The sequence below is a fragment of the Ixodes scapularis genome, unplaced genomic scaffold (genome assembly GCF_016920785.2).
Source record: "Ixodes scapularis isolate PalLabHiFi unplaced genomic scaffold, ASM1692078v2 PGA_scaffold9__187_contigs__length_104089568, whole genome shotgun sequence".
Classification (NCBI taxonomy): Eukaryota; Metazoa; Arthropoda; class Arachnida; order Ixodida; family Ixodidae; genus Ixodes; species Ixodes scapularis.
In genome coordinates this window covers 103,389,182-103,405,739 of record NW_024609884.1, presented here as the reverse complement: position 1 = coordinate 103,405,739, position 16,558 = coordinate 103,389,182, and positions in this window count along the sequence as shown.

The following is a 16,558-nucleotide window of genomic DNA, read 5'->3' as shown; positions in this document are numbered from 1 at the left end:
GCCGACGCAACGATCCCAGTCAGCCAATGAAACGGCGTAAAAAGTGCGTCGTCAGAGAGCGCGCAGTCTTCGGAGGTTCACTATCACTGGGAATACAGCTGACACAACGATCCGAGTCAGCCATTGGAACGGCGTAAAAAGTTCGTCGGCAGAAAGCGCGCAGTCTTCGGAGGTTCGCTTGACCGGGACTACAGCCGACGCAACGATCCCAGTCAGCCAATGAAACAGCGTAAAAAGTACGTCGTCAGAGAGCGCGCAGTCCTCGGAGGTTCGCTATCACCGGGAATACAGCCGACACAACGATCCGAGTCAGCCATAGGAACGGCGTAAAAAGTGCGTCGTCAGAGAGCGCGCAGTCTTCGGAGGTTCGCTATCACCGGGAATACAGCCGACACAACGATCCGAGTCAGCCAATGAAACGTCGTAAAAAGCGCGTCGTCAAAAAGCGCGCAGTCTTCGGAGGTTCGCTTGACCGGGACTACAGCCGACGCAACGATCCCAGACAGCCAATGAAACGGCGTAAAAAGTGCGTCGTCAGAGAGCGCGCAGTCCTCGGAGGTTCGCTATAACCGGGAATACAGCCGACACAACGATCCGAGTCAGCCATAGGAACGGCGTAAAAAGTGCGTCGTCAGAGAGCGCGCAGTCTTCGGAGGTTCGCTATCACCGGGAATACAGCCGACACAACGATCCCTGTCAGCCAATGAAACGTCGTAAAAAGCGCGTCGTCAAAGAGCGCGCAGTCTTCGGAGGTTCGCTTGACCGGGACTACAGCCGACGCAACGATCCCAGTCAGCCAATGAAACGGCGTAAAAAGTGTGTCGTCAGAGAGCGCGCAGTCCTCGGAGGTTCGCTATCAAAGGGAATACAGCCGACACAACGATCCGAGTCAGCCATAGGAACGGCGTAAAAAGTGCGTCGTCAGAGAGCGCGCAGTCTTCGGAGGTTCGCTATCACCGGGACTACAGCCGACGCAACGATCCCAGTCAGCCAATGAAACGTCGTAAAAAGCGCGTCGTCAGAGAGCGCGCAGTCTTCGGAGGTTCGCTATCACCGGGAATACAGCCGACACAACGATCCGAGTCAGCCATAGGAACGGCGTAAAAAGTGCGTCGTCAGAGAGCGCGCAGTCTTCGGAGGTTCGCTATCACCGGGACTACAGCCGACACAACGATCCGAGTCAGCCAATGAAACGGCGTAAAAAGTGTGTCGTCAGAGAGCGCGCAGTCCTCGGAGGTTCGCTTGACCGGGACTACAGCCGACGCAACGATCCCAGTCAGCCAATGAAACGGCGTAAAAAGTGTGTCGTCAGAGAGCGCGCAGTCTTCGGAGGTTCGCTTGACCGGGACTACAGCCGACGCAACGATCCCAGTCAGCCAATGAAACGGCGTAAAAAGTGTGTCGTCAGAGAGCGCGCAGTCCTCGGAGGTTCGCTATCACCGGGACTACAGCCGACACAACGATCCCTGTCAGCCAATGAAACGTCGTAAAAAGCGCGTCGTCAAAGAGCGCGCAGTCTTCGGAGGTTCGCTTGACCGGGACTACAGCCGACGCAACGATCCCAGACAGCCAATGAAACGGCGTAAAAAGTGCGTCGTCAGAGAGCGCGCAGTCCTCGGAGGTTCGCTATCACCGGGAATACAGCCGACACAACGATCCGAGTCAGCCATAGGAACGGCGTAAAAAGTGCGTCGTCAGAGAGCGCGCAGTCTTCGGAGGTTCGCTATCACCGGGAATACAGCCGACACAACGATCCCTGTCAGCCAATGAAACGTCGTAAAAAGCGCGTCGTCAAAGAGCGCGCAGTCTTCGGAGGTTCGCTTGACCGGGACTACAGCCGACGCAACGATCCCAGTCAGCCAATGAAACGGCGTAAAAAGTGTGTCGTCAGAGAGCGCGCAGTCCTCGGATGTTCGCTATCAAAGGGAATACAGCCGACACAACGATCCGAGTCAGCCATAGGAACGGCGTAAAAAGTGCGTCGTCAGAGAGCGCGCAGTCTTCGGAGGTTCGCTATCACCGGGACTACAGCCGACGCAACGATCCCAGTCAGCCAATGAAACGTCGTAAAAAGCGCGTCGTCAAAGAGCGCGCAGTCTTCGGAGGTTCGCTTGACCGGGACTACAGCCGACGCAACGATCCCAGTCAGCCAATGAAACGGCGTAAAAAGTGCGTCGTCAGAGAGCGCGCAGTCTTCGGAGGTTCGCTATCAAGGGGAATACAGCCGACACAACGATCCGAGTCAGCCATAGGAACGGCGTAAAAAGTGCGTCGTCAGAGAGCGCGCAGTCTTCGGAGGTTCGCTATCACCGGGACTACAGCCGACACAACGATCCGAGTCAGCCAATGAAACGGCGTAAAAAGTGTGTCGTCAGAGAGCGCGCAGTCCTCGGAGGTTCGCTTGACCGGGACTACAGCCGACGCAACGATCCCAGTCAGCCAATGAAACGGCGTAAAACGTGTGTCGTCAGAGAGCGCGCAGTCTTCGGAGGTTCGCTTGACCGGGACTACAGCCGACGCAACGATCCCAGTCAGCCAATGAAACGGCGTAAAAAGTGTGTCGTCAGAGAGCGCGCAGTCCTCGGAGGTTCGCTATCACCGGGACTACAGCCGACACAACGATCCCTGTCAGCCAATGAAACGTCGTAAAAAGCGCGTCGTCAAAGAGCGCGCAGTCTTCGGAGGTTCGCTTGACCGGGACTACAGCCGACGCAACGATCCCAGTCAGCCAATGAAACGGCGTAAAAAGTGCGTCGTCAGAGAGCGCGCAGTCTTCGGAGGTTCGCTATCACCGGGAATACAGCCGACACAACGATCCGGGTCAGCCATAGGAACGGCGTAAAAAGTGCGTCGTCAGAGAGCGCGCAGTCTTCGGAGGTTCGCTATCACCGAGACTACAGCCGACACAACGATCCGAGTCAGCCAATGAAACGGCGTAAAAAGTGTGTCGTCAGAGAGCGCGCAGTCCTCGGAGGTTCGCTATCACCGGGACTACAGCCGACACAACGATCCGAGTCAGCCAATGAAACGGCGTAAAAAGTGTGTCGTCAGAGAGCGCGCAGTCCTCGGAGGTTCGCTATCACCGGGAATACAGCCGACTCAACAATCCCTGTCAGCCAATGAAACGTCGTAAAAAGCGCGTCGTCAAAGAGCACGCAGTCTTCGGAGGTTCGCTTGACCGGGACTACAGCCGACGCAACGATCCCAGTCAGCCAATGAAACGGCGTAAAAAGTGTGTCGTCAGAGAGCGCGCAGTCCTCGGAGGTTCGCTATCACCGGGAATACAGCCGACACAACGATCCGAGTCAGCCATAGGAACGGCGTAAAAAGTGCGTCGTCAGAGAGCGCGCAGTCTTCGGAGGTTCGCTATCACCGGGACTACAGCCGACGCAACGATCCCAGTCAGCCAATGAAACGGCGTAAAAAGTGTGTCGTCAGAGAGCGCGCAGTCCTCGGAGGTTCGCTATCACCGGGAATACAGCCGACACAACGATCCGAGTCAGCCATAGGAACGGCGTAAAAAGTGCGTCGTCAGAGAGCGCGCAGTCTTCGGAGGTTCGCTATCACCGGGACTACAGCCGACGCAACGATCCCAGTCAGCCAATGAAACGGCGTAAAAAGTGTGTCGTCAGAGAGCGCGCAGTCCTCGGAGGTTCGCTATCACCGGGAATACAGCCGACACAACGATCCGAGTCAGCCATAGGAACGGCGTAAAAAGCGCGTCGTCAAAGAGCGCGCAGTCTTCGGAGGTTCGCTTGACCGGGACTACAGCCGACGCAACGATCCCAGTCAGCCAATGAAACGGCGTAAAAAGTGTGTCGTCAGAGAGCGCGCAGTCCTCGGAGGTTCGCTATCACCGGGAATACAGCCGACACAACGATCCCTGTCAGCCAATGAAACGTCGTAAAAAGCGCGTCGTCAAAGAGCACGCAGTCTTCGGAGGTTCGCTTGACCGGGACTACAGCCGACGCAACGATCCCAGTCAGCCAATGAAACGGCGTAAAAAGTGTGTCGTCAGAGAGCGCGCAGTCCTCGGAGGTTCGCTATCACCGGGAATACAGCCGACACAACGATCCGAGTCAGCCATAGGAACGGCATAAAAAGCGCGTCGTCAAAGAGCGCGCAGTCTTCGGAGGTTCGCTTGACCGGGACTACAGCCGACGCAACGATCCCAGTCAGCCAATGAAACGGCGTAAAAAGTGTGTCGTCAGAGAGCGCGCAGTCCTCGGAGGTTCGCTATCACCGGGAATACAGCCGACACAACGATCCGAGTCAGCCATAGGAACGGCGTAAAAAGTGCGTCGTCAGAGAGCGCGCAGTCTTCGGAGGTTCGCTATCACCGGGACTACAGCCGACGCAACGATCCCAGTCAGCCAATGAAACGGCGTAAAAAGTGTGTCGTCAGAGAGCGCGCAGTCCTCGGAGGTTCGCTATCACCGGGAATACAGCCGACACAACGATCCCTGTCAGCCAATGAAACGTCGTAAAAAGCGCGTCGTCAAAGAGCGCGCAGTCTTCGGAGGTTCGCTTGACCGGGACTACAGCCGACGCAACGATCCCAGTCAGCCAATGAAACGGCGTAAAAAGTGTGTCGTCAGAGAGCGCGCAGTCCTCGGAGGTTCGCTATCACCGGGAATACAGCCGACACAACGATCCGAGTCAGCCATAGGAACGGCGTAAAAAGTGCGTCGTCAGAGAGCGCGCAGTCTTCGGAGGTTCGCTATCACCGGGACTACAGCCGACGCAACGATCCCAGTCAGCCAATGAAACGGCGTAAAAAGTGTGTCGTCACAGAGCGCGCAGTCCTCGGAGGTTCGCTATCACCGGGAATACAGCCGACACAACGATCCGAGTCAGCCATAGGAACGGCGTAAAAAGTGCGTCGTCAGAGAGCGCGCAGTCTTCGGAGGTTCGCTATCACCGGGACTACAGCCGACGCAACGATCCCAGTCAGCCAATGAAACGGCGTAAAAAGTGTGTCGTCAGAGAGCGCGCAGTCCTCGGAGGTTCGCTATCACCGGGAATACAGCAGACACAACGATCCGAGTCAGCCATAGGAACGGCGTAAAAAGCGCGTCGTCAAAGAGCGCGCAGTCTTCGGAGGTTCGCTTATCCGGGACTACAGCCGACGCAACGATCCCAGTCAGCCAATGAAACGGCGTAAAAAGTGTGTCGTCAGAGAGCGCGCAATCCTCGGAGGTTCGCTATCACAGGGAATACAGCCGACACAACGATCCGAGTCAGCCATAGGAACGGCGTAAAAAGTGCGTCGTCAGAGAGCGCGCAGTCTTCGGAGGTTCGCTATCACCGGGACTACAGCCGACGCAACGATCCCAGTCAGCCAATGAAACGGCGTAAAAAGTGCGTCGTCAGAGAGCGCGCAGTCTTCGGAGGTTCACTATCACTGGGAATACAGCTGACACAACGATCCGAGTCAGCCATTGGAACGGCGTAAAAAGTTCGTCGGCAGAAAGCGCGCAGTCTTCGGAGGTTCGCTTGACCGGGACTACAGCCGACGCAACGATCCCAGACAGCCAATGAAACGGCGTAAAAAGTGCGTCGTCAGAGAGCGCGCAGTCCTCGGAGGTTCGCTATCACCGGGACTACAGCCGACACAACGATCCGAGTCAGCCATAGGAACGGCGTAAAAAGTGCGTCGTCAGAGAGCGCGCAGTCCTCGGAGGTTCGCTATCACCGGGAATACAGCCGACACAACGATCCGAGTCAGCCATAGGAACGGCGTAAAAAGTGCGTCGTCAGAGAGCGCGCAGTCTTCGGAGGTTCGCTATCACCGGGAATACAGCCGACACAACGATCCGAGTCAGCCAATGAAACGTCGTAAAAAGCGCGTCGTCAAAGAGCGCGCAGTCTTCGGAGGTTCGCTTGACCGGGACTACAGCCGACGCAACGATCCCAGACAGCCAATGAAACGGCGTAAAAAGTGCGTCGTCAGAGAGCGCGCAGTCCTCGGAGGTTCGCTATCACCGGGACTACAGCCGACGCAACGATCCGGGTGAGCCAAAAAAAACGGCGCCGAAAGTGCGTCGGCAGAGAGCGCGCAGACTTCAGAGGCTCGCTATCAGCAGGGCTACAGCCGAGGCAACGATGCGAGTCAGCCAATGATACGGAGCCAAAATTGCGTCGTCAGAAAGCGCGCAGTCTTCGGAGTTTCGCTATCACCGGGAATACAGCCGACGCAACGTTCCGAGTGAACCAATGAAACGGCGCCAAAAGTGCGTCAGCAGACAGCGCGCAGTCTTCGGAGGTTCGCTATCACCGCGATTACAGCCGAAACAACGATCCGAGTGAGCCACTGAAACGGCGCCAAAAGTGCGTCGGCAGAGAGCGCGCAGTTTTCGGAGGTTCGCTATCACCGGGAATACAGCCGACACAACGATCCGGGTGAGCCAAAAAAAACGGCGCCGAAAGTGCGTCGGCAGAGAGCGCGCAGACTTCAGAGGCTCGCTATCAGCAGGGCTACAGCCGAGGCAACGATGCGAGTCAGCCAATGATACGGAGCCACAATTGCGTCGTCAGAAAGCGCGCAGTCTTCGGAGGTTCGCTATCACCGGGAATACAGCCGACGCAACGATCCGAGTGAGCCAATGATACGGAGCCAAAATTGCGTCGTCAGAAAGCGCGCAGTCTTCGGAGGTTCGCTATCACCGGGAATACAGCCGACACAACGATCCGTGTGAGCCAATGAAACGGCGTCAAAAGTGCGTCGGCAGAAAGCGCGCAGTCTTCGGAGGTTCGATATCACCGGGAATACAGCCGACACAACGATCCGAGTAAGCCAATGAAACGGCGCCAAAAGTGCGTCGGCAGAAAGCGCGCAGTCTTCGGAGGTTCGCTATCACCGGGAATACAGCCGACACAACGATCCGTGTGAGCCAATGAAACGGCGTCAAAAGTGCGTCGGCAGAAAGCGCGCAGTCTTCGGAGGTTCGCTATCACCGGGAATACAGCCGCCACAACGATCCGAGTGAGCCAATGATACGGCGCCAAAAGTGCGTCGGCAGAGAAGCGCGCAGTCTTCGGAGGTTCGCTATCACCGGGAATACAGCCGACACAACGATCCGTGTGAGCCAATGAAACGGCGTCAAAAGTGCGTCGGCAGAAAGCGCGCAGTCTTTGGAGGTTCGCTATCACCGGGAATACAGCCGACACAACGATCCGAGTGATCCAATGATACGGCGTAAAAAGCGCGTCGTCAGAGAGCGCGCAGATTTCGGAGGTTCGCTATCACCGAAACTACACCCGACACAACGATCCGTGTGAGCCAATGAAACGGCGCCAAAATTGCGTCTTCAGAGAGCGCGCAGTCTTCGGAGCTTCGCAATCACCGAGAACACTGCCGAAACAACGATCCGAGTGAGCCAGTGAAACGGCGTAAAAAGTGCGTCCTCAGAAAGCACGCAGTCTTCGGAGGTTCGCTATCACCGACACTACAGCCGACGCAACAATCCGAGTCAGCCAATGAAACGGCGCCAAAACTGCGTCGGCAGAAAGCGCGCAGTCTTCGGAGGTTCGCTATCACCGGGAATACAGCCGACACAATGATCCGTCTGAACCAATGAAACGGCGCCAAAAGTGCGTAGGCAGGGAGCGCGCAGTCTTCGGAGGTTCGCTATCACCGGGAATACAGCCGATACAACGATCCGAGTGGGCCAATAAAACGGCGCCAAAAGTGGTTCGGCAGAAAACGCGCAGTCTTCGGAGGTTCGCTATCACCGGGAATACAGCCGACACAACGGTCCGAGTGAGCCAATGAAACGGCGTCAAAAGTGCGTCGGCAGAAAGTGCGCAGTCTTTGAAGGTTCGCTATCACCGGGAATACAGACGACACAACGATCCGAGATATCCAATGAAACGGCGCCAAAAGTGCGTCGGCAGAAAGCGCGCTGTCTTCGGAGGTTCGCTATCACTGGGAACAGAGCCGACACAACGATCCGAGTGATCCAATCAAACGGCGTAAAAAGCGCGCCGTCAGAGAGCGCGCAGAGTTCGGAGGTTCGCTATCACCGAGACTACACCCGACACAACGATCCGTTTGAGCCAATGAAACGGCGCCAAAAGTGCGTCGGCAGAGAGCGCGCAGACTTCAGAGGCTCGCTATCAGCAGGGCTACAGCCGAGGCAAAGATGCGAGTCAGTCAATGATACGGAGCCGAAATTGCGTCGTCGGAAAGCTCGCAGTCTTCGGAGGTTCCCTATCACCGGGACTACAGCCGACGCAACGATCCGGGTGAGCCAAAAAAACGACGCCGAAAGTGCGTTGGCAGAGAGCGCGCAGACTTTAGAGGCTCGCTATCAGCAGGGCTACAGCCGAGGCAACGATGCGAGTCAGCCAATGATACGGAGCCAAAATTGCGTCGTCAGAAAGCGCGCAGTCTTCGGAGGTTTGCTTTTACCGGGAATACAGCCGACACAACGATCCGAGTGAGCCAATGAAACGGCGCCAAGAGTGCGTCTCCAGAGAGCGCGCAGTCTTCGGGGGTTCGCTATCACCGGGACTACAGCCGACGCAACGATCTAGGTGAGCCAAAAAAACGGCGCCGAAAGTGCGTCGGCAGAGAGCGCGCAGACTTCAGAGGCTCGCTATCAGCAGGGCTACAGCCGAGGCAACGATGCGAGTCAGCCAATGATACGGAGCCAAAATTGCGTCGTCAGAAAGCGTGCAGTCTTCGGAGGTTTGCTTTTACCGGGAATACAGCCGACACAACGATTCGAGTGAGCCAATAAAACGGCGCCAAGAGAGCGTCTCCAGAGAGCGCGCAGTCTTCGGAGGTTCGCTATCACCGGGACTACAGCCGACGCAACGATCCAGGTGTGCCAAAAAAACGGCGCCAAAAGTGCGTCGGCAGAGAGCGCGCAGACTTCAGAGGCTCGCTATCAGCAGGGCTACAGCCGAGGCAACGATGCGAGTCAGCCAATGATACGGAGCCAAAATTGCGTCGTCAGAAAGCGCGCAGTCTTCGGAGGTTTGCTTTTACCGGGAATACAGCCGACACAACGATCCGAGTGAGCCAATGAAACGGCGCCAAAAGTGCGTCTGCAGAGAGCGCGCAGTCTTCGGAGGTTCGCTATCACCGGGACTACAGCCGACGCAACGATCCGGGTGAGCCAAAAAAAACGGCGCCGAAAGTGCGTCGGCAGAGAGCGCGCAGACTTCAGAGGCTCGCTATCAGCAGGGCTACAGCCGAGGCAACGATGCGAGTCAGCCAATGATACGGAGCCAAAATTGCGTCGTCAGAAAGCGCGCAGTCTTCGGAGTTTCGCTATCACCGGGAATACAGCCGACGCAACGTTCCGAGTGAACCAATGAAACGGCGCCAAAAGTGCGTCAGCAGACAGCGCGCAGTCTTCGGAGGTTCGCTATCACCGGGAATACAGCCGACACAACGATCCGGGTGAGCCAAAAAAAACGGCGCCGAAAGTGCGTCGGCAGAGAGCGCGCAGACTTCAGAGGCTCGCTATCAGCAGGGCTACAGCCGAGGCAACGATGCGAGTCAGCCAATGATACGGAGCCAAAATTGCGTCGTCAGAAAGCGCGCAGTCTTCGGAGGTTCGCTATCACCGGGAATACAGCCGACGCAACGATCCGAGTGAGCCAATGATACGGAGCCAAAATTGCGTCGTCAGAAAGCGCGCAGTCTTCGGAGGTTCGCTATCACCGGGAATACAGCCGACACAACGATCCGTGTGAGCCAATGAAACGGCGTCAAAAGTGCGTCGGCAGAAAGCGCGCAGTCTTCGGAGGTTCGCTATCACCGGGAATACAGCCGACACAACGATCCGAGTAAGCCAATGAAACGGCGCCAAAAGTGCGTCGGCAGAAAGCGCGCAGTCTTCGGAGGTTCGCTATCACCGGGAATACAGCCGATACAACGATCCGAGTGGGCCAATAAAACGGCGCCAAAAGTGGTTCCGCAGAAAACGCGCAGTCTTCGGAGGTTCGCTATCACCGGGAATACAGCCGACACAACGGTCCGAGTGAGCCAATGAAACGGCGTCAAAAGTGCGTCGGCAGAAAGTGCGCAGTCTTTGAAGGTTCGCTATCACCGGGAATACAGACGACACAACGATCCGAGATATCCAATGAAACGGCGCCAAAAGTGCGTCGGCAGAAAGCGCGCTGTCTTCGGAGGTTCGCTATCACTGGGAACACAGCCGACACAACGATCCGAGTGATCCAATCAAACGGCGTAAAAAGCGCGCCGTCAGAGAGCGCGCAGAGTTCGGAGGTTCGCTATCACCGAGACTACACCCGACACAACGATCCGTTTGAGCCAATGAAACGGCGCCAAAAGTGCGTCGGCAGAGAGCGCGCAGACTTCAGAGGCTCGCTATCAGCAGGGCTACAGCCGAGGCAAAGATGCGAGTCAGTCAATGATACGGAGCCAAAATTGCGTCGTCGGAAAGCTCGCAGTCTTCGGAGGTTCCCTATCACCGGGACTACAGCCGACGCAACGATCCGGGTGAGCCAAAAAAACGACGCCGAAAGTGCGTTGGCAGAGAGCGCGCAGACTTTAGAGGCTCGCTATCAGCAGGGCTACAGCCGAGGCAACGATGCGAGTCAGCCAATGATACGGAGCCAAAATTGCGTCGTCAGAAAGCGCGCAGTCTTCGGAGGTTTGCTTTTACCGGGAATACAGCCGACACAACGATCCGAGTGAGCCAATGAAACGGCGCCAAGAGTGCGTCTCCAGAGAGCGCGCAGTCTTCGGAGGTTCGCTATCACCGGGACTACAGCCGACGCAACGATCTAGGTGAGCCAAAAAAACGGCGCCGAAAGTGCGTCGGCAGAGAGCGCGCAGACTTCAGAGGCTCGCTATCAGCAGGGCTACAGCCGAGGCAACGATGCGAGTCAGCCAATGATACGGAGCCAAAATTGCGTCGTCAGAAAGCGTGCAGTCTTCGGAGGTTTGCTTTTACCGGGAATACAGCCGACACAACGATTCGAGTGAGCCAATAAAACGGCGCCAAGAGAGCGTCTCCAGAGAGCGCGCAGTCTTCGGAGGTTCGCTATCACCGGGACTACAGCCGACGCAACGATCCAGGTGAGCCAAAAAAACGGCGCCAAAAGTGCGTCGGCAGAGAGCGCGCAGACTTCAGAGGCTCGCTATCAGCAGGGCTACAGCCGAGGCAACGATGCGAGTCAGCCAATGATACGGAGCCAAAATTGCGTCGTCAGAAAGCGCGCAGTCTTCGGAGGTTTGCTTTTACCGGGAATACAGCCGACACAACGATCCGAGTGAGCCAATGAAACGGCGCCAAAAGTGCGTCTGCAGAGAGCGCGCAGTCTTCGGAGGTTCGCTATCACCGGGACTACAGCCGACGCAACGATCCGGGTGAGCCAAAAAAAACGGCGCCGAAAGTGCGTCGGCAGAGAGCGCGCAGACTTCAGAGGCTCGCTATCAGCAGGGCTACAGCCGAGGCAACGATGCGAGTCAGCCAATGATACGGAGCCAAAATTGCGTCGTCAGAAAGCGCGAAGTCTTCGGAGTTTCGCTATCACCGGTTATACAGCCGACGCAACGTTCCGAGTGAACCAATGAAACGGCGCCAAAAGTGCGTCAGCAGACAGCGCGCAGTCTTCGGAGGTTCGCTATCACCGGGAATACAGCCGACACAACGATCCGGCTGAGCCAAAAAAAACGGCGCCGAAAGTGCGTCGGCAGAGAGCGCGCAGACTTCAGAGGCTCGCTATCAGCAGGGCTACAGCCGAGGCAACGATGCGAGTCAGCCAATGATACGGAGCCAAAATTGCGTCGTCAGAAAGCGCGCAGTCTTCGGAGGTTCGCTATCACCGGGAATACAGCCGACGCAACGATCCGAGTGAGCCATTGATACGGAGCCAAAATTGCGTCGTCAGAAAGCGCGCAGTCTTCGGAGGTTCGCTATCACCGGGAATACAGCCGACACAACGATCCGTGTGAGCCAATGAAACGGCGTCAAAAGTGCGTCGGCAGAAAGCGCGCAGTCTTCGGAGGTTCGCTATCACCGGGAATACAGCCGACACAACGATCCGAGTAAGCCAATGAAACGGCGCCAAAAGTGCGTCGGCAGAAAGCGCGCAGTCTTCGGAGGTTCGCTATCACCGGGAATACAGCCGACACAACGATCCGTGTGAGCCAATGAAACGGCGTCAAAAGTGCGTCGGCAGAAAGCGCGCAGTCTTCGGAGGTTCGCTATCACCGGGAATACAGCCGACACAACGATCCGAGTGAGCCAATGATACGGCGCCAAAAGTGCGTCGGCAGAGAAGCGCGCAGTCTTCGGAGGTTCGCTATCACCGGGAATACAGCCGACACAACGATCCGTGTGAGCCAATGAAACGGCGTCAAAAGTGCGTCGGCAGAAAGCGCGCAGTCTTTGGAGGTTCGCTATCACCGGGAATACAGACGACACAACGATCGGAGATATCCAGTGAAACGGCGCCAAAAGTGCGTCGGCAGAGAGCGCGCAGTCTTCGGAGGTTCGCTATCACTGGGAACACAGCCGACACAACGATCCGAGTGATCCAATGAAACGGCGTAAAAAGCGCGTCGTCAGAGAGCGCGCAGATTTCGGAGGTTCGCTATCACCGAAACTACACCCGACACAACGATCCGTGTGAGCCAATGAAACGGCGCCAAAATTGCGTCTTCAGAGAGCGCGCAGTCTTCGGAGCTTCGCAATCACCGAGAACACTGCCGAAACAACGATCCGAGTGAGCCAGTGAAACGGCGTAAAAAGTGCGTCCTCAGAAAGCACGCAGTCTTCGGAGGTTCGCTATCACCGACACTACAGCCGACGCAACGATCCGAGTCAGCCAATGAAACGGCGCCAAAACTGCGTCGGCAGAAAGCGCGCAGTCTTCGGAGGTTCGCTATCACCGGGAATACAGCCGACACAATGATCCGTGTGAACCAATGAAACGGCGCCAAAAGTGCGTAGGCAGGGAGCGCGCAGTCTTCGGAGGTTCGCTATCACCGGGAATACAGCCGATACAACGATCCGAGTGGGCCAATAAAACGGCGCCAAAAGTGGTTCGGCAGAAAACGCGCAGTCTTCGGAGGTTCGCTATCACCGGGAATACAGCCGACACAACGGTCCCAGTGAGCCAATGAAACGGCGTCAAAAGTGCGTCGGCAGAAAGTGCGCAGTCTTTGAAGGTTCGCTATCACCGGGAATACAGACGACACAACGATCCGAGATATCCAATGAAACGGCGCCAAAAGTGCGTCGGCAGAAAGCGCGCTGTCTTCGGAGGTTCGCTATCACTGGGAACACAGCCGACACAACGATCCGAGTGATCCAATGAAACGGCGCCAAAAGTGCGTCGGCAGAGAGCGCGCAGACTTCAGAGGCTCGCTATCAGCAGGGCTACAGCCGAGGCAAAGATGCGAGTCAGTCAATGATACGGAGCCAAAATTGCGTCGTCGGAAAGCTCGCAGTCTTCGGAGGTTCCCTATCACCGGGACTACAGCCGACGCAACGATCCGGGTGAGCCAAAAAAACGACGCCGAAAGTGCGTCGGCAGAGAGCGCGCAGACTTTAGAGGCTCGCTATCAGCAGGGCTACAGCCGAGGCAACGATGCGAGTCAGCCAATGATACGGAGCCAAAATTGCGTCGTCAGAAAGCGCGCAGTCTTCGGAGGTTTGCTTTTACCGGGAATACAGCCGACACAACGATCCGAGTGAGCCAATGAAACGGCGCCAAGAGTGCGTCTCCAGAGAGCGCGCAGTCTTCGGAGGTTCGCTATCACCGGGACAACAGCCGACGCAACGATCCAGGTGAGCCAAAAAAAACGGCGCCGAAAGTGCGTCGGCAGAGAGCGCGCAGACTTCAGAGGCTCGCTATCAGCAGGGCTACAGCCGAGGCAACGATGCGAGTCAGCCAATGATACGGAGCCAAAATTGCGTCGTCAGAAAGCGCGCAGTCTTCGGAGGTTTGCTTTTACCGGGAATACAGCCGACACAACGATCCCAGTGAGCCAATGAAACGGCGCCAAAAGTGCGTCTGCAGAGAGCGCGCAGTCTTCGGATGTTCGCTATCACCGGGACAACAGCCGACGCAACGATCCGGGTGAGCCAAAAAAACGACGCCGAAAGTGCGTCGGCAGAGAGCGCGCAGACTTTAGAGGCTCGCTATCAGCAGGGCTACAGCCGAGGCAACGATGCGAGTCAGCCAATGATACGGAGCCAAAATTGCGTCGTCAGAAAGCGCGCAGTCTTCGGAGGTTTGCTTTTACCGGGAATACAGCCGACACAACGATCCCAGTGAGCCAATGAAACGGCGCCAAAAGTGCGTCTGCAGAGAGCGCGCAGTCTTCGGAGGTTCCCTATCACCGGGACTACAGCCGACGCAACGATCCGGGTGAGCCAAAAAAACGACGCCGAAAGTGCGTCGGCAGAGAGCGCGCAGACTTTAGAGGCTCGCTATCAGCAGGGCTACAGCCGAGGCAACGATGCGAGTCAGCCAATGATACGGAGCCAAAATTGCGTCGTCAGAAAGCGCGCAGTCTTCGGAGGTTTGCTTTTACCGGGAATACAGCCGACACAACGATCCCAGTGAGCCAATGAAACGGCGCCAAAAGTGCGTCTGCAGAGAGCGCGCAGTCTTCGGAGGTTCGCTATCACCGGGACAACAGCCGACGCAACGATCCGGGTGAGCCAAAAAAACGACGCCGAAAGTGCGTCGGCAGAGAGCGCGCAGACTTTAGAGGCTCGCTATCAGCAGGGCTACAGCCGAGGCAACGATGCGAGTCAGCCAATGATACGGAGCCAAAATTGCGTCGTCAGAAAGCGCGCAGTCTTCGGAGGTTTGCTTTTACCGGGAATACAGCCGACACAACGATCCCAGTGAGCCAATGAAACGGCGCCAAAAGTGCGTCTGCAGAGAGCGCGCAGTCTTCGGAGGTTCGCTATCACCGGGACAACAGCCGACGCAACGATCCGGGTGAGCCAAAAAAACGGCGCCGAAAGTGCGTCGGCAGAGAGCGCGCAGACTTTAGAGGCTCGCTATCAGCAGGGCTACAGCCGAGGCAACGATGCGAGTCAGCCAATGATACGGAGCCAAAATTGCGACGTCAGAAAGCGCGCAGTCTTCGGAGGTTTGCTTTTACCGGGAATACAGCCGACACAACGATCCCAGTGAGCCAATGAAACGGCGCCAAAAGTGCGTCTGCAGAGAGCGCGCAGTCTTCGGAGGTTCCCTATCACCGGGACTACAGCCGACGCAACGATCCGGGTGAGCCAAAAAAACGACGCCGAAAGTGCGTCGGCAGAGAGCGCGCAGACTTTAGAGGCTCGCTATCAGCAGGGCTACAGCCGAGGCAACGATGCGAGTCAGCCAATGATACGGAGCCAAAATTGCGTCGTCAGAAAGCGCGCAGTCTTCGGAGGTTTGCTTTTACCGGGAATACAGCCGACACAACGATCCCAGTGAGCCAATGAAACGGCGCCAAAAGTGCGTCTGCAGAGAGCGCGCAGTCTTCGGAGGTTCGCTATCACCGGGACAACAGCCGACGCAACGATCCGGGTGAGCCAAAAAAACGACGCCGAAAGTGCGTCGGCAGAGAGCGCGCAGACTTTAGAGGCTCGCTATCAGCAGGGCTACAGCCGAGGCAACGATGCGAGTCAGCCAATGATACGGAGCCAAAATTGCGTCGTCAGAAAGCGCGCAGTCTTCGGAGGTTTGCTTTTACCGGGAACACAGCCGACACAACGATCCCAGTGAGCCAATGAAACGGCGCCAAAAGTGCGTCTGCAGAGAGCGCGCAGTCTTCGGAGGTTCCCTATCACCGGGACTACAGCCGACGCAACGATCCGGGTGAGCCAAAAAAACGACGCCGAAAGTGCGTCGGCAGAGAGCGCGCAGACTTTAGAGGCTCGCTATCAGCAGGGCTACAGCCGAGGCAACGATGCGAGTCAGCCAATGATACGGAGCCAAAATTGCGTCGTCAGAAAGCGCGCAGTCTTCGGAGGTTTGCTTTTACCGGGAATACAGCCGACACAACGATCCGAGTGAGCCAATGAAACGGCGCCAAGAGTGCGTCTCCAGAGAGCGCGCAGTCTTCGGAGGTTCGCTATCACCGGGACAACAGCCGACGCAACGATCCAGGTGAGCCAAAAAAACGGCGCCGAAAGTGCGTCGGCAGAGAGCGCGCAGACTTCAGAGGCTCGCTATCAGCAGGGCTACAGCCGAGGCAACGATGCGAGTCAGCCAATGATACGGAGCCAAAATTGCGTCGTCAGAAAGCGCGCAGTCTTCGGAGGTTTGCTTTTACCGGGAATACAGCCGACACAACGATCCCAGTGAGCCAATGAAACGGCGCCAAAAGTGCGTCTGCAGAGAGCGCGCAGTCTTCGGAGGTTCGCTATCACCGGGACTACAGCCGACGCAACGATCCGGGTGAGCCAAAAAAACGGCGCCAAAAGTGCGTCGGCAGAGAGCGCGCAGACTTCAGAGGCTCGCTATCAGCAGGGCTACAGCCGAGGCAACGATGCGAGTCAGCCAATGATACGGAGCCAAAATTGCGTCGTCGGAAAGCTCGCAGTCTTCGGAGGTT